This window comes from Ictidomys tridecemlineatus, chromosome 5, assembly GCF_052094955.1.
Source record: "Ictidomys tridecemlineatus isolate mIctTri1 chromosome 5, mIctTri1.hap1, whole genome shotgun sequence".
NCBI lineage: Eukaryota > Metazoa > Chordata > Mammalia > Rodentia > Sciuridae > Ictidomys > Ictidomys tridecemlineatus.
Window position 1 is genome coordinate 16,648,828 of NC_135481.1, and position 18,585 is coordinate 16,667,412.

The 18,585-nt window shown below is 48.6% G+C and overlaps 1 long non-coding RNA gene across 1 annotated transcript; it reads left to right on the forward strand.

Annotated features, from left to right (window-relative positions):
- The first annotated feature begins 7,864 nt into the window (after window positions 1–7,864).
- LOC144377711 (uncharacterized) lies at window positions 7,865–15,294 on the forward strand. Its single transcript, XR_013438729.1, has 2 exons — window positions 7,865–8,086; window positions 13,823–15,294. It is a non-coding gene; the product is annotated as an uncharacterized LOC144377711 (long non-coding RNA).
- Window positions 15,295–18,585: the final 3,291 nt, after the last annotated feature.

An 18,585-nucleotide genomic window follows, 5' to 3' on the forward strand; every position in this document is an offset into this window, starting at 1 on the left:
CAGGCCATGGAGGCAGGGGGAGGAGGAGGCCAAATCCACTCCCAGGAGGACCCACAGGATTCCCATCCACACTCACGAACACACAGTTTCATGCTGATGCCAGCCCCGGCCGGAGCCCCCAACCCTCCGCGGAGCTTTGGTGCAGGAGAGCCAGGCCCAGAAATGCTTGCTTTTATTAAAAAGGAATGGCCTCACAAAGGCTCGGCTGTAGGAAAGGTTGTAATTTGCCCAAATAAAACTTAATTTGATCCATGAAATAGCTGTGGTTTATTGTGTAATAGATGTGCTATGTGTTTCAATTTAATAGAAGCCAATATAATAGGGGGCCAGCAGGGGCCTCCAGGGGCCCGATTCTTTCCCCACACACAGTAGGGCCACACAGCCCACCCTGATGGCTGGACCCTCCACCAGGACACGATGGAAAAGAGCTGTCTAAAGACCTCTGGCCCAAACCACGGAGGCCTGTGGGAGAGACGGCCCAGGGGCAGAACAAGCTCGAAGGGAAAAAAAGAGGAAAGAAATGAAAACCACCCTTTTTCCAAAGCAAGACTGCGGTGTGTGAGGCTGAGGAGGGGGCCGTGGGGGCTGAGTCACTTTCCTGTCTGCTGCTGGGGTGGGAGGGCCTTTGCCAGGGGCTGTGGGAGAAAAAAGGCTGGGTCTGTCACCCAGAGCATGCTGAGGGGCGTCCCTGAGAGGACCTCTGGGATGGTCCCTGGGGCATCAGGCACTGCCTTGGCCCCAGAGCCTTTGCAAGTAGTGTGTGCCCAGCTCCAGTGCAGGCTGCGCAGGCCAGGGAGGGCGGGAGTCGGGGCCTGGAGATGGTCCAGTCCAGCATCCCCCTGCCCTAGCTGCCCTGGCCCTCTAGATGAAGGCCCCTAGAAGATAAATACACGAGTTCAAATAGGCAGGGAGCAGCTCACTGGCACGCATTCTATATACTGTCGCCACACCCTGGTGCTGGGGCCGGGGTGGTCCAGGCTGCACTTACAGGGCCCCTCAGGAGTGTTGACCACTGCCAGAGACCATGGGGAAAGGGAAGCGGGTATCACTCTAGGCACCTTCTGTGCGTCTCCTCTTAATCCCCATCACAGCCCCATATGGGAGGTACCAGCGAGCCCATTTTCAGATGAGGAAATTGAGGTTGGGGCAAATCCTTATCCAGAATCACAGTCACCCACTGACCTCTGCTGCCTGCATGAGCAGAGACAGAATCCGCCTGGCAGCCCCACCCCATTTCCCCAGTCCCTTCTGGTTCTGGGGCTCTGATCCTGGGATCTGGATTGCCCCTGGTTCATTCCTCTCATTAGGTGCTTTCCTTTAGAAAGCCTTTGTTTAGTCTGGTGTGATGGTGGACAGGCCTCTGGGCCTGTTTTCTCATTTGTAAAATGGTGATAATTCCATATGCCCCACCAAGGCTACCCTGAAGACTAAATGAGATACTATGGGAAAAAATCACACAAACCAACTGGGCGCTGTGGTGCATGCCTGTAATCCCAGCAACTCAGAAAGCTGAGGCAGGAGGATGGCAAGTTCAAGGTCACTCTGGACAAGTTAGCCAGGCCTTGTCTCAAAATTAAAACACAAAGGGTTGGGAATGTAGTTCTATGAGTAGAGCATACTCAGTACCACCAAAACCAAAACCAAACAAACAAAAAAACACCCACATAAACCAGGGCTTAGAATTCAGTAAATACTCAGTAAATTCACCTTTTTAAAACAACCAGAGATCAGGTAAGTTCTGGACATTACTTTGGGAGGCAGAACAACCTGGATTTGAATTTTACATCTGCCGCTTACCAAAGTAGCTGGACAAGTACTTACCTTACCTTTACGAGTCTCAGTTTCCTCATCTGTAAAACTGATGTGCATACTGCTACCTATCTCAGGTATGGGGAAATTAAATGAGGTATTAGAAGGAACACAGCAGGTGCTCAATAAACAGTAATTATTCATTATGATTATCATCTTTAAGCTCCCTTCCACAGCCTAGCATTCCCTCTGTATGCCAGTAAGCCCAGCATGAGGCTCCTCTCAGGCCCTTGCTTGTGCTGTCCCCTCCCTGCCAAGGAGTTCTTTATTTGTGCACTGGGGTTTCTGCATTGAGGTTCAGAAAACCCTGTGTATCCTGATTGCCTCAGAAACAAACCACATATGAATCCAATGCTGAAAGAACAGAACGCAGTTACCCCAGCAGTGTTCTCAGTACATGGTCTTCTCATTTGTTCTTCCAAGGAAATGCCACCTCATTGCCAAACCCACTGTTGGGCTGAGAAGGGCGGGGTTATGGGACATCAAGAAGGGCAGGAGCCTCATAGTCAGGAGGGGGTCCTGCACCCCATCACCTTACAAGGTCTAGCAATAGGTTGTCCTTCTTATGCCCTTCTACCCTCCTAAATGCCTTCTGTGCTCGCTGGACCATGGGGTGACCAGGAAGCCCTGGTAGAAAGCCGTGCTATAGCTGGGTGTAGGGTGCACGCCTATAATTCCCAGCATCTGGGGAGGCTGAGACAGAAGGATCACAAGTTCAAAGCCAGCCTCAGCAATTTAGCAAGGTCCTGTCTGTAAACAAAGTAAATAAATAAATAAATAGGACTGAGATTTTGCTCAGTAGTAAAGTGCCCCTGGGTTCAATCCCTAGTACAAAAAAATAATAAATCAATGAGAGAAAGAATGGTTAATCGAGTTTTAACACTGTAGCCTTTTTGTTGTATTTATTGTGAAAAAATCTGTTTTTTAAATTAATTTGTTCTTTTCAGTCACACATGACAGTAGAGTCTGCTGATGAGGAGTTTCACTGGTCGTGTAGTCATTCACATGTGAGCGTAGGAAAGTTATGTCCGATTCACTCTACTGTAGTCTTTCCTATTCCCATCCCCGCCCTTCCCTCCATTCTCCTTTGTCTGATTCAGGGAACTTCTGTTCTTCCCTCCCACCTCTTATTGGTCTTTTGTTTGTTTTTGTCTGAAACAATTTTATTAAGAAATATCTCAGGAGAGTGGGAGAAAGGATGGAGGAGCAGGGCAGGGGGAGTGTCCCAGGGAGACCAGCCTCCGATGTCTTCTGCAGGTGGGGGCAGAGGAGACTGCCGATGTCTGGGTGGACGTAGAACTGCTCTCAGCTCAAACCCAGGCAGAGGTTAGTTGGCCCATGTTGCTCCTGCAGCTAGCTGTTCAGGGTCCACATGACGATGCCCATGCAAGGTGTCAGGATCCACAGAGCCCAGGTCCTCTGCCTGTGCACTGGTTTAGTCTGGTCACCTCTCTCTTTCGTTGGAGCCACACTCTATGAATCTGGCAGGATTCTGCCCTCTTACATTGGAGCCACCTTACTGCTGACACGTGGCACGCAATAGCACAGTTGCAGGACACAGGTAGCAATCCTCCCAGTCACCCACTTCCAGAAGTTTCCATTGGCATGGGGTTGCCCAGAGTCAGTCTGGTGGCTAAATCAGGTGTGGGGAGCCTGGCAGGCAGGTGGTGGAAATGGATGGCAGGCTGGCTGGCCGGCCCTTCTGATGCACTTCTGCCCTGATTGTTGGGCCTTCTCAGGCAGCGGAGGCTCACAGGGCAAGGGGAGGGGGTGAAGGGCAGGCTCACTGGGGCTCCTCTTTGGGAGGACAGGGGAATTGGAAAGATCCAACAGGCATGGGCGAGGCTTAACCCTGGGAGGCACAGGCTTCCCTTGGAACGTGCAGCTGCCCCCTGGCTTTCCTGGTGCTCCAGTGTAAGGTAAGGAGCCATGGCCGCACTGAACTTCCTCTTGGCCAGAGACACCCAGGTCTTGAGTAGATCATAACCCATGTGGAATATTACTGTCAGTGTTTTGGGGTCCGGGTGTTTGTGAGGGCCTCACTGTAATTATGGAGTAAATACTGCTCACCCTGCATCAGCCATGGGTGCTGAAAGGTCTGCTGTGGGCCGCTTCCTGGGGCCCAGGGTCAGTATTTGGTGGGTGAGTGTTTGTGCTGCCACAGAAACACGGGGAGGGACGCGGTAGGTTCTGAGCACTGTCTGCTTCAGCATCCCCTTAGCCGTGGGTCCCATAACTGGGCGTCTCCCTGTCAACATGAATACAGAATGACATCCAGGCTCCAGATGTCCACTGGGGACCCCTCATATGCTGCCTCAGGATAATTTGGGAGACAAAGTGGGAGAAAGTGCCCAGAACTCGTGCAGGCATGACTGTGGTGCTGAAGCCAAAGTCGTTAAGTTTGATGTGGCCTCTGTCATCCAGCATGATGTTCTCTGGCTTCAGGTCTTGGTGCACAACGCCCTCGTCACGGCTGTAGCCTGCAGCACACACTATCTGCTGGAACAGTCGGAGGGCCTCTTCCTCCTGCATGCCACCCTGTGGGACGTGGCCCGATAGCTGGCCCCCACCTGCATACTCCATCACCATGTAGATATTTCTGTGGGTCTCAAAAACCTGAAATAACTGAATTACATTGGGATGCTCCAGGTTCCTCATCAGATCCGGTTCGGAGAGGACAAGGAGGTTCTGCACTGTCTTCAGCAGAACTTTTACTGCTGCCTCTACCCATGGGGTGATGGCAGGCTAGTTTTATCTGGCCAAACCCGCCATGTCCAGTGTTCCTCAGGACCTCATACTGGTCCCTCAAGACTGCCTTCTTGCAGGAGCTGGCCCCTGTCACCCTACGCTAGTCTCACTACTCTGGTTGTACGTCCTCACAGGAACACCGCCTAGGATGCTAGCTAGGAAAAACATAACAGACCACCACAACACACACGACAAAACAACAAATCAAACCAAAGAACCAACACCCAAAGACCACCACCAACAACCACCAACCACCAAATGCGCTAACTATCTGGGCATCCAACAGGTCACCACCAAGAGCTTTCTGTACTTATGGACAAAAACCCATGTTGGGCTGGGGATGTGGCTCAAGCATTAGCACGCTCACCTGGCATGCACGGGGTGCTGGGTTCGATCCTCAGCACCACATACAAATTAAAAAAAATAAAGATGTTGTGTCCACTGAAAACTAAAAAATAAATATTAAAAAATTCTCTCTGTCTCTCTCTCTCTCTCTGTTTAAAAAAAAAAAAAAATCCCACACGTGGCCACTGTCTTATATCCCTGCACTTTGAAACTTACTCCCAATGGCTCCTTGTGACTTCATAGGAAGTCATCGCCCAGTCATGCGTGGCCATAACTCCCAGGGGTCATCTCCCTTTTGGGCCTCTTCCATTTACAGATAAGGACTCCATACTTTTTTTTTTTTTTTTTTTTACTTTAGTGGGTTATGGAGACTGATATTTACTTGTTTAGGAATTAATATTTGTACGGAACTTCATGTTCTTTTCATTTTCAGCCTCAAAATCCGTGATAATGTTTTGCTTTGAAAGACCACAACATGATCGACACTCAAGGGATTCAATTCCTTTTCTTCTGACTTGGAATGACTGGTGTCAAAAGGATGGTCTCGCCTCACTCACACGGTGATACTGCAACAAAATGCTGTTCCCTAAGACACCGTAAAGCACAGTGTTAACGCCTGCAGGGACCAGAAGGAGGCTTAAAGTCTCATCGTTATTTCTCCACATAGTCCTATTCATGATGCACACACGTTACATTGTGACACCAGTAACTGAGGGGGATGGCTAGAGATGTACAAGAACAGCGTTTTCTGGTACTGAAGCTATGCTGCTATAGGTTCACACCAGAGTTGTTTCTCTGGCTCATGTTAAAGGGAATGCTCAGGGAAACTGCACAGAAATAGCTGTAAGACATACCTAAAATGAAAGGGATGGGAATTTGAATATTTCACATTCCACCCCTTATTGTGAGTCAGCATCTGTATATCAGAGAGCACATTCGGCCTTTGGTTTGGGGGGATTGGCTTATTTCACTTAGCATGAGAGTCTCCAGTTTCAACCATTTACCAGCAAATGCCATAATTTCATTTTTCTTTATGGCTGACTAATATTCCATTGTGTATACTACATTTTCTTTATCCAAGAATCTGGTTTTATAATTATAATTTAAAATGAAGTTTAATGAAATAAAGATAGTATATGATTTATGTAGAAATTGTGGGAAAGTACAAAAGAAAATGATGCAGAAATTATCCCTAACTCCAATATCTAAATAAATTCTCAAGTTATATTTTACACTTAGGATGCATGCATTAATATAATATCAATGTGTATGTATATTCCACACTTAGTATGTGCCAGGGACTGAACTCAGTACTTACTGCATCATCTATGTGCATAATGTACAAATGAAGCAGCACATTACATAGTTACACATCATCATCTACTTTTTGGGCATCCACCATAATATGATGATTTTTCCATAAAATTAAAAACATTCTAAAATGTGATATTTCTCTTTATTATAAAAATAGCACATGCTGGGCTGGAGTTGTGGCTCAGGGGTAGAGCGCTTGCCTAGCACATGCCAGGCCCTGGATTCGATCCTCAGCACCACATAAAAATAAATAAATAAAGGTATTGTGCTCAACTACAACTAAAAAAATAAATAAATATTTTTTAAAAAATAGCACATGCTTATTGTAAGGTAAATCGTCCAGAAAAATAGAAAGTGGAAATGGAAAAAAAAAAGTTTTGCCTTACCTCCACCCCCAGGTAAAATTGCTACTGGTAATTAAACAAGGTTTTTAATATCTACATAATATTTTGTCACATAGTCAGGTGTGGCGATGCATGCCTGTAATCCCAGCTACTCAGGAGGCTGAGGCAGGAGGATGGCAAGTTCAAGGCCAGCCTCAGCAACTTAGTGAGACCCTGTCTCAGAAGAAAAAAATAAAAAGGGCTGGGGGTATAGCTCAGTGGTAGAGCACCTCTGGCTTTTATCCCCAGTATCACAAAAAAGAATATTTTTCAGGAATAGCTTTTCAGGCTCCAGAGGCCAAATTACTAGAAAAAACAGCATATTCACTTTTTCTTTTTCTTTTTTTTTTTTTTAAGATGAGATCTCACTATGTTGCTATGTGGGACCCAAACTCCTAAGCTCTGGGGGTCCTCCTAAGGGTAAAAATGTATTTAAGGCTTTTTAACCAGGCTGAGAAACTGATTTCCAGAAAGCTACCCACTTTGGGAGCCCCATCAACATACAAGGAAAACATGCATCATGCTTATCTCACTTTAGCTCAGTTCTATTGAGCACAACTGTTTTGCTTTTTTAATAGTTTGGCCAAAGTAATAAGGAAAAAAATAGCATCTCCCTACTTTCATTGAATCTTTTGTTTTCTAACAAGAAGAAACATTTTCCCATATGTTTCGTCACTTGAATTTTCCCTCTTGTTGATTTTCTTTTTATATCCACTGTCCACATTCTCCTGCTAAAGTTGTCAGAATTTTTTTTTTCTTTTTGATTTGCAGGTGCCTTTACATATTTGTTTTCATTTTAAGTCGATTTATGGTGTATTTGGATATACAGACATTTCCAATTTTCAGTATACAAACATATACATCTTTTCCTTTATAATTTCTTCCATTACTGCTACGCTTAGAGAGGCCCTTCCCATTCAGAGGTCAAAATCATGCGTGTTTTATGCAAGCGATTTTACGGCTTCATTGTTTTCACGTGTTTCGGTCTCATCCATCCGGAACCAGTTCTGCTCTCCGGTGTGAGTTGAAGAAGTAGCTATTCCCCTTCCCCCACCTCCCAGGTCTCCCCAGCACTATTTATGAAGCAAATCTTCCTTTCCAGGAGGTTTTTGAGAAGTGCCACAGCCCCAGGCACTGTGCTGTCACCATCTGAGGACATGACCATCCTCCAGCAATCCTTTCAACCTTGATTTACTGTGCATTCACCCTGAGCCAGGGCCCTGAGCCTCTGACTGGGAACACAGACTCACAGGGCAGTTACCAACCCCAAGCAGTGCCCAGGCCAGGGAGAAAACAGGCCTGTAAATAATTGCCGGGCGACATGCTGAAGGCTGGGGCCAGAGAGGGTGTGGGAAGACCGTCAGGCAGGGCTTGCCTGTGTCTGGGGAGGAGAGAGCATGAGGGCACAGGTCCCAGAGGAAGGGACAGATGAACAGAAGCACTGGGACACCGACATATTGAGAAAAACAAAGGCACACAACCAACAGGTAACCCAGGGGACCAGGTGGGCTGGCCTGGGTGGGAGGAAGGAATTCTCACTAAGTGAATTTTTTTTTTTCACTTTATGAATTGTATCCATGTGCATGTATCTCCTCCTAAAACATTAAATATTCATAAAATTATTATTTTAAATGAATAGGAAGGAGTTTGGCAATTAACCTATGGGGTGGGTGAAGGTCGTTCTAGAAGAGGGACAACATAAGCAAAGGCTTGGAGTCACAAAGCAGCCAGGCCCATGTAGGGAGCACCACTGGTCCAGCCCAGGGAGAGTGAGGGGCTGTGGACTATGAGAGCCTTGGACCCCCTACAATGAACTTGGACTTGATGGGCAGTCAGATGGCTTTGCACAGGGGAGTGTCTGGGCCAGGGCTGCACTTCAGGACGTGCCACCTGCTGCAAGAAGAGAGAGATCAAAAGCCTCTACTGGAGCCAGGAGGAGGGACTCAGGAGACACCATGGCTTCGGCGACGCGCGGGAGATGGCAATGTATCCAGGGGAGCTCTGGCTGCCCTTCCACCCTGGAAGCTGTCCTTGGCCTTCAGTCCCTGTGGGATCCAACCACAGGGCAGGGCCTGGGGCTCCGTGACATTATATGTGCAGCACAGTACCCAGCTGGTTCTGTGCAAAGCTCAGCACCATGGCTACATAGAAGATGGGTGTTCATTTATTTTTATTTACTTATTTATTTGTTTTTGTGTTACTGGGGATTAAACCCAGGGGTACTTTACCACCCCAAACCTCCTTTTATTTTTTATTTTGAGACAGGGTCTTGCTAAGTTGCCGAGGCTGGTCTTGAACTTGCCATCCTCCTGCCTCAGACTCCGGAGTAGCTGGGATTGCAGGTGTGCGCCACTGTGCCCAGCCGAGGGATGAGAGTTTTAAAAGGAGATCCTGGGAAAGAGGCTGTTTAACCACAGCAACGTCTGGGACTTAGGGCCCAGGAAAGCAGCTCTTGGGGGACCAGCCCAGGCCCTTTCCATGTTGCTCACTCCATCCCGGGCCTCTTGGGCCATGGCTCAGACCACATCAGTGTTCTCATCAGAACCTCCAGTTTTCCAGAGGACTCCACTGCTCCTGAGCTCATTTGTTCCCCACAACCGCTCTGTGAAGCAGGCCCTAGACCCATTTGCCAGATGAGGCAACTAAGACCCGAACCCACATGGGGCGGGGGTGCACCTTGTTCAGACCTGAGGCACAGGTGGAAGAACATGGAATGCTAGAGTTCAGAGTCTGTGGAGCACATGAAAGAATCCAGCCCCCTGGAGAAGTAATGGTGAGGCAGAACTCAACTCTGCAGCAAGTCAGGCAGAACTGCTCACACCGCAGAGCCACCACTTGGCTGTGAGACCTTCAGCAACTTAACTTCTTGGAGATTGGTGTCTCTCTGTAAAGTAGACATCATCCCACAGGAAAAAAAAAAAAAAGCACTTTGTGAGCATGAAATGAGAGAACGGATGGTGTGTTAATCACCTCTGTGTAACAAATTTGGAGAAATTACGTAAGGTCAGTCAAACCAACCTGTCCTGTGCATCTATAGTACCAGGCAGGTAGCTTTCATCAGCCCGATGAAATGGGTAATGGAGGGAGGGGTGGACATCCAGAGAGGTCAGCAGGTGTTTTGCATAGGCTCTGGGGCTATCTCACACAATTCCCTGTAACTTCTCTGCTTTTCTGTAGAGTTAAGGGAAAGGGTCATCAAATCATGGCCAGAGCCGGGCGTCTCAAAAATAAAAAAAACAATCCAGGTGCAGAGGCACACACCGGGCATCCCAGCAACTCGGGAAGCTGAAGCAGGAGGACTGTAAGTTCAAAGCCAGACTCAGCAACTTAGCGAGGCTTTAAGCAATTTGGAAAGACCCTGTCTCAAAATAGAATATAAAAAGGGCTCAGGATGTGACTCGGTGGTAAAGGGCCCCTGGGTTAAATCCCAGGTACCAAAAAATAAAAAGAACTGGGGGTGTAGCTCAGTGGGAAAGTGTCCCGGGATTCAATGCTCGGTTCCAAAAACATAAATAAATAAAAACCACATTCAGAGCCCTATGATGGGGGGTGGCTAACCCAGCAGGCAGGTAAGTTTGAGGCTCTTACAACCAGGTGGCAGAGCTGTCCCGTTACTATGGTGAGGAAAGCTGCTGAGGTCTAAGGCGACTCCTCTCAGAGCCGGGCGCTGCTTCTCCTCTGTGGGCCCAACAGCCGAGGGATCCACTCTAGGAGAGGCAACTTCACCTTTTCCCATCATGCCTCACTCGTCCCAGACCTTCCTCCCAGAATGGTCAGTCCAAGAGCAACAGGGTATTGTTATAAAATTTCACTAGAATTCAGCTCAGACCAACTAGCATCTGAGTTGGATCAACTAGGCCAGAGGTTAGAGAAAGTAAGAAGTTGTCATGCCCAGGAATCATTGGGGCAGAATCTCCAGTTTTCAAAGCAGGTCTACAGGGTCCTCGACCCTTTCATCTTGGTCATTACCCTGGAAGTGAGAGTACCTGACCCTTTCTGAGTGCCGCCACCATCAGTGACCAAGCTGCTTTCCTCAGCTGTGTGGATGGGGGGAAGGTGAGGGGGATGGAGTGGACACTGAGCGTGAGGAGCCTATGGACAGCGGGGAGCACAGAAGGCCAGGAACACCCTGATGGCCAGCCCATTGTTGAGTGCCTTCTGCAACTGAAGGCACAGCATCGTCACCCTGCACACGGTCCCGCTGGTTTAAACCACGACACGAATTCGTTTCAAGGGCCACAACATGTGACTGAAATCGGCTGATCCGACTGAAACAGCAACACTATGACCTGAAAAGGAGTCAGGAGCCGTGAGGTCCCCACCGACGCCATGAGACATAGTCCATCGGTCCTAACCAGGTGGAGGTCACGGCCGCTCTCAGACATCCAGGGAAGCTTTAGCAGGAGTCACAAGTCTGACATGCAAAGGTAGAAGCACAAAGTCCTTTACTTGGTGTATCTGTGTGAGTAGGGGTGTCCTGTGTTTGGGAGGGTGACAGGTCCAGTTGGCAGGTGGCAGGCAGGTGGGCAGGTGGTCTCATCAGAGGACGGACTCTTACTATGGACATCTGCAGAAAGTGACCCAGGCCCTTCAGTCCACAGCTTCACCTTGTTTCCCCTCTATGATTCCAGAGAGGGGGGTCGCCACCTGCCAGTCTGTAGTTTTCCCAGAGGTAGATGAAGGAGCAGAGCCATTGGCTAACCCCCAAGAGTCAGTAAAAATCAAGCAAGCCTCACCAAGGGGAGCATTGGCCAGCGCTGGGAGGACAGCACAGAGTGCTGCCCGTGGCCAAGGGAACGGGCCCACTTTGGGTTCTACAGGGCTGACACCGAGGCTGAGTAGCAGGGTGCTCAGGGAAACCCTCTGTGAACAGCAGTTCAAGGCATTCAGGGGAACCTCTGTGGATCCAAGTCCCCAGGAAGCCAGAAGCTTTGCTTCAGGGAGGGGCATGTGGGAGAATGTGTCCCTCGAAGGGTAGGGCTGAGGCTGAGGAGCTGCAGGCAGCTGTGTTCCGAGTGGGGCCCTTGGTTCTGAGTTGACCCATTTCAGGTAGAAATATCAGGCCAGTTACATGGCCTCTGTGGGTCAGATATTCAATTTCAGCAGGAGCCTAGTAGCAAGCTTTAAAGAAGGTGTGCTTGCTGGGAGCAGGGCTCCTACCTGTAATCCCAGCAGCTCAGGAGGCTGAGGCAGGAGGATCAAGAGTTCAAAGCCAGCCTCAGCAACTCATCAAGTCCCTGTCTCTAAATAAAATATAGAAAATGGCTGGGGTTGTGGCTCAGTGGTTAAGCACCCCTGGGTTCCATCCTTGGTACCAAAAAGAAAAACAGAAGGGTATGCTTGGTGGCCATGTCAGGAAGGTATGAGTCCAAAGCCCCAGTAGCGTCTCCATGTGAAGGCTGTCTCCTTTTGCCAGAGGCTGCAGGGAGTAGGAGCATCTGTCACTTGTAGCTTTTCTTTTTTTTTAGCACTGGGGATGGAACCCAGGACCTCAGGCAGGCTAGGCACATGCTGTATCACTGAGTCATACCCCCAGCCATTTGTTTGTAGCTATCATAGCTCAAAGGGGTTCATTAGGCTGTGGGGACCTAAATGTACTAGCACTTCTCTCTGGGTGACTTTTCCCCAACCAGAATCTCCCAGGAGTCGGGGACGTGCAGGTTATATGTAATCACCAATTCCCACCAGTCATTTTGATATAGAAGCCACAACAGCAGTACCTTGACGTGGCCCAAAGGATCATGCTAGTTTCTCTTCTTCACTTTGAACCATCCTCAGACCCCACAGGTGCATCCAGGCTCCCCTCCTGCCACGGGTAGGGTGGGGACTAGGCTGCCTGGCTCCAGCAGACTAAGAAAAGTTTGAATCCCTCCCTCCCAAAGTTCCTTAGTGCACTTGGATGAGAGCAAATGGACTTCAGCCTCTTTGGAGTCAGGGAGACTTCAGCCTCTCCCTGATCATCTTTCTCCTTAAAGCAGCTGAGGCTGTAGGGGGGAGGGGAGGGGATTGCTTCTGTGCCAGTAAGCCACCACCACAGCGGCTGCTTATGGCTCCACCAACTGGCCCACCTGAAGCCCTGTACCAGCTCTTTCTGTTTTAGGACACCTTGACTCAGTAGCCCCAACTGCATTGCTTTCTGTCTGGGGCTACAGGACTGATACCCATAGGGTAAGCTGGGACTCTGTCAGGGACAGAGCGGAAGCATCTAAGGAAGATCACGTTAATTGAGGGCACCTGATGCCCCGATACCAATATCAAATCTTTTAACAGAAGGATTAGGGGTTTTCCAGGGTGATCGGGTTGATGGTAGGAATCTATTTAGAATCCCTTGGGTTCATTTCTCATTCTTCAAAGGGTCACCATTGGATGCTAAACTCAACCAGAAGCAGTTAAGGGCCTGATATGAGCCAATTCTTCATCTGTGGTTTCCTCTGGAAATTTGTCCATCTCAGGAAAATTTCTCTAAGCAGACCAAAATTCCTTTATATTCTCTTATAGTAGCCAGGACCCCTTGTCAAAACAAACAAGCAGGGGCTGGGGCTGTGGCTCAGTGATAGGGTGCTTGCCTAGCACGCATGAGGCACTGGGTTTGATCCTCAGCACCACATATAAATAAATAAATAAATGTATTGCATCCATCTAAAACTAAAAAAAAAATTAAGTACTTTTAAAAAAACAAACAAACGCCCCCCAAAACCCAAGACCTATTAATGTCACCTCCAAGTGGATCTGAAGGTAGCATGGGACATTTTAGGAAGGCTGAGGGTTGTTATTCTTGCTCAAAAGCATCATGCCCTCCCTTCCCCCAGAATGCTAGCACCCTACCGGCTTCTGTCCACAGCAGCACTCAGGCAAGTGGCTGTCTCTGCAACAGCTCTCTGCAAGGCAGGAGTTCCTTCTGCCCACCCATGACAAATCTCCAAGCTATTGTGTTTCAGTGGGGAGGGACTATGGCTGGCCAGGACCTCAGTGGAGAAGTTTACTGACTCAAAAAGGGTCAATAACAATCAGAGCACCATTTTAGCAGCGGTCTTTGCACTTACTTCCTGGTCCTCAGCCTGCAACCATCCCCACTCGATTCCTTCTCAACAGACAGAGAAGTAAAGGACCATCTCTTGTTCACTTACCCTAAAATTTGGTCCACATGTTTGATAACTGATTTCCATGACCTTTCATCACATTGCACTAGTTGGCTTATGAGTCCCTCATCTGTCCTCTTCCAGAAAGCCATATCTCTGCTACCATCCCATCCTTGTCATCAAAACTGTCAAAGAGAGTGAAGAATCCAGGATTTCACCTTATTTACAAAATCAGAAGTTTGCTCATCGCTGATTCATGGATGTTAGTGTGAAAGACACAAGATTCCTGGTTCCGAGATAAAGGACTCCAATTCCTCATGGCAGGAGCATCATGCTCACATTGGTTTCTTTGTGGTACAAAGACAGAAGGAAATGTCTGCACCCTGAGCAGAGTGCTTTACAAGTGAGGACCCAAGCTTAGGGAACCCGAATCTTTTAGAACAGGCAATAAACATGCTTGCCCTTTCCGTAGAGGGAGATGTTATATCTTTGTCTTCTGAGGCTCTTGGCTATCATCAAACATCCAAGATGAGAAAGGCAGCCCATGTCTCTGCGGGCGACATTTGCAGAGACCCATAGAAAACTATCTGCCAGCACTAACTGGATTCCTCACAGTGGAGAGCCTCATTCCATTTTACATATGAGAAGACCAAGGCCCAAAAGAAATATGAAATGCCCACATTCACACAGACTGGAAAATGGAGCCAGGATTCAAACCTGTGTCCACAGGCTTTCAATTCTATCCAAAGCTGGTCTTGCATCAGCAGCAGCTCAGACATAAGGTTTGATGGAGAAGGTGGGGAAATTTCTCAGCTTAAGGATGGTTTTCGTCACCTCCACGTGGACTTTGGTTCCTCTGTGTCTCCTTTCTCCCCAACCATGGAAAATTTAAGAACAAACTCACCTCAAAGGCCTTTGGTTTCTCTCAGTCCCTTGGTCCCACACCCAAGGCCTAGAAACTGTCACCAAAGACTTCTCATGACATCTCCTGCTTGGGCTAGGGCCAGGCCAGCAGAGCCCTCCCTCGAGTGGAACACACAGCCTCAGACTCAGACTCAGAATGAGACAAACCAAACATAGGACTGACAGTCCCTCAATTTTAAATTCTGTGTGGCCCAGAGCTCCTTATTCTCTGTGGGCCCCAGCAGGGACACCCTCATCATGGATGTAGCCTGGCTGTGGGCCCAGATGGGGCCAAACAGCCCCAGAGGTCAGACTTCAGACCCCTGAGCCCAGAATAAAGAGAGTCCCAGAGCCACCACAGCAGACTCAGTGCCACCCAGCTTTCTGCGGGTCTGATGTGGGTTTGACACTCATTGGCATTATATTTGGGGCAACACAAAGCAGAGGATTCATAAGGAGTCAAAATAGTTGTCATCATGGCCAAGAATGGCTCTCTCTCTTTAAAGGAGGAGTGGAAAGAAGAGGTGTTGGGGCCGGGGGTGGCATTAGAGGGTCCCCTTCTAATACCCTAAAAAACATCACAATGCTGCTCATTTGAGGCAACTTAAGGAATTTGGCCAACATTGAATGCTCTATTTTGGAAGACTTTTTTTTTTCTCTCTCCTCTACAAAAATTCATGAATAAATGTGTTTCTGTTAAAATGTCAATGAAAGCGCATCCTGGGCTGCGCATATGTGTTTGTGTGTGTGTGTGTGTTTCCAAGGCGTTCCAAAAGCTCCATTTTGTTCGTTGCTCACTGATGAGAAACAGAAAGCAAAACTATTAAAAATAAACATTTACAATGAATTTGCTATTTCAAACAGAACTGACAACAACACAACAAAACAAACCGACAACAGACATGTTTTAAAAATTGAACATAATGTCAGTCACTGTGGGTCAGGCCCTGTACCAATTGCTTCACAGATATTAGCTCATTTAATGGAATTTTCCTAACCACCTTACGAATTAGGTGCTACTCTCACACCCATTTTAACAGATGAGAAAATTAAGGCTCAGAGACCTCAAGTAAGTGGCCTAAAGTCATTTGGCTAGAGGCAGAGCAGGACCTGGAGTCCAGGAGCTGGCTTCCAGGCCCATGTGTTTGACAACCAGGTGCCGTCAGCAGCTGAGGTGTGGGGGAGGAACACAAGCTCTGGAACCTGAGACACCTGGCTGGGAATCCTAGCTCTGATATTAGCTGTGAGCCCTTGAGCAACTTGTTGAACTTCTCTGAGACTCCTCTATAAAACAGAGATAAGGATTAAATGAGATAATACAACGTGCCTAGTTCATAACAAGTCCCTCAGGAATGAACTGCTTTTAGCATTACTAAACAAAGTCAGAATTCTGTTCCAGCAATTGTCCAGCTCCTCTCAGCAGGTTTAGAGGGTCCCCTCTCGCTGCCTCTCTTGAAGCCCAGGATCTTGGGGGTGAGGAGAGAGGTTTTCTAGAGTCCCTGCCTAGATTTCCCCAGAGGGCACCATTAAACCATCTGGCTTAGCCCTTTCCTTTTAAGGGGAAACTGTGGCCCAGAGAGGAACGGGGCTTTCCCAGCCTCCCTCAGTTGGGTCTCCAGTGGTACTTCCAGTGGAGTCTGAGGAGGTCAAGTTGAAAACCATCTCTCTCCTCTGCTCAGCTCATGGGCCCCTGGTTTCAGGCTCAGAAATTCTGGAAACTTTATCTGCACGCCACCAGCCTCTTTTTTACAAAACTGTTTTGAAAATGGCTGGAGGACTGGGGCTGTAGCTCAGTGGTAGAACGCCCGCGGTGCACGTGTGAGGCGCTGGGTTTGATCCTCAGCACCACATAAAAATAAATAAAGATATTGTGTCCAACTACCACTAAAAAAAAAAAATTAAAAAAAAAGAAAGAAAATGGTTGGAGATCCAGGTGTGGAGGCACACACCTGTGATCTCAGCAGCTCAAGAGGCTGAGGCAGGAGGATCGACAGTTCGAGGCCAGCCTCAGCAACTTAGAAAGACCCTGTATCAAAATAAAAGTTAAAAAGGGCTGCAGATGTGCCTCAGTAGTTGAGTGCCCCTAGGTTCAGATCCCAGTACTAACAAACAAATCAACAACAACCAACGGTCAGAGGCTGCTAGGTTGTTTCCCACTATGTCCCTAGTACCAGTCAGTATAGACGGGACACTTCTTCCCCAATGTCCTCCCAGCCTCTCCAACAGCCTCCCCTACCTCCAGGTGGGTCAAGCTGGCACACAGCCTCCTCCGGGTTCTCAGGGCTGCAAGGAGACCACAAAGGCTCAGAATCCTGGGGTGATGTACACACTTCGTCTTCATTTGCCTTTCATTTAAAAGCAGTCGAATCCAAAAATGAGCATGAGCTTCAAGCCCCAGAACTGTGCACTTCAACGTGGCTAAAATGGCAACTTTTATGTTAGGCATTTTTTATAATAATATTTTAAAAGCAGAGGAAAGATGAAAAACATTGTGGAGATGGGTGTTGTGATGCTTGCACAATGATGCAAATGTACTCCATACCACTGAATTCTTCCCTTAAAAGTGGTTCCCATGACAAATTTTATATTACATATATTTTACCACAATTAAACCAAAATTCCTAAGCTGCCCTCCTGCCCGTCTTACCTTTCACCTTCTCCCCCCCCCCCCAGGCTATGTGGTCTTCACTGAAGCCTTTGCAGCAGCACTAAGTACTACCACTGCCTTGCTGCCTTGCTCTGTGACCCTGGTGGGTGTCCTGCCCTCTCTGGGCCTCAATTCTGTGATACTTGGTAGAACTAGATGTACTTTGAGGGTTCTTCCAGCTCTGATGTTCCCTGAGTCTGTGTTCTAAGTCATCCAAGTCATTCCTGCCCACACCCCAGGAATTCTGAATAAGGCTGCAGGTTTGGAGCCCCCAGAACCTGGTGTAGGGGTGAGCATTCTTAGGGGCCTGTAGGGAGAAACCAGCTGGGGATTGTCATGGAGACACATGATACTAATAAACACACCCCCTCTGAGTGCCTGTTTGGTCCTTCAGAGTTTATAATAGACTCCCACTGCCATTACCTCAGTGACCCCTTCGTTCCACAAACATCCAGAGAGTCCCTCCTCTGTGTCCGGCACTGGGACATGAGGGGTCACTGGATGAGCCTAGATAGGGCAGGATGGGGGACTGAGAGGACAGGAGCTGAGGCCTGGGAGAGAGGGAGGGAGCTGGAGTGTGGAGTCTGAAGGGGCCCCAGGTAGAGATGGTGCAGCGCCAGATTTCCCCCAGGGCCTCGTGGGCCACCTAAGAGCTAGTACTACAGCCCCAGGAACATGGAGTCACCCCAGCTGGGCGGAGAGGGGCATTGCCAGCTTCAGGCGAGACTGTCACTCTGACACGGAGAATGGATCCCAGGGAGGCAGGAGCTGCCAGGGAGGGGCCCTGGTGGGTCACTGGGTCTACTTTCCTGCTGAGGAAATGGGTCCCCACAGGCCAGGGAAGGGCCCAAGTCATTATCAAGGTAAGGGGTCTGGATCGGAGGCCTCACACTTGCTAGGCCCCCAAACCAAAGCTCTTCTCACCTGCTTCAGGCCCCCAAATAATAGTAGTACACACCAGCTGAGTGCTCGGTGCCAGTCAGTTCTGAGCAGCTGGGGGCCTGAATTCCCAGAACCCTCCCAGCCCGCCAGCCTGCAGGGATCTTGCTGTCAGTATTCACTTTGACAGGTAAGGAGATGAGATACCCTAGAGTAACTTGGCCAAGGCCACACAGCGGGTAAGTGGCAGGGGCCCGGATTAGAACTAGGCAACAGAGGCTGGGGACAGCTGCAGTTTTAAAGCCTCTTGCCAGGTGTGGGATTGCAGTAGGAAGGGGGATGGTGTGTGAAACACCAGGAAGTCCCCAGAACAAGAGCTGGGGCTGTGGCTCAGTGGTAGAGCGCTCACCTGGCATGTCAGAGGAACTGGGTTTGATCCTGGGCACCACATATAAATAAATAAATAAATAAATAAATA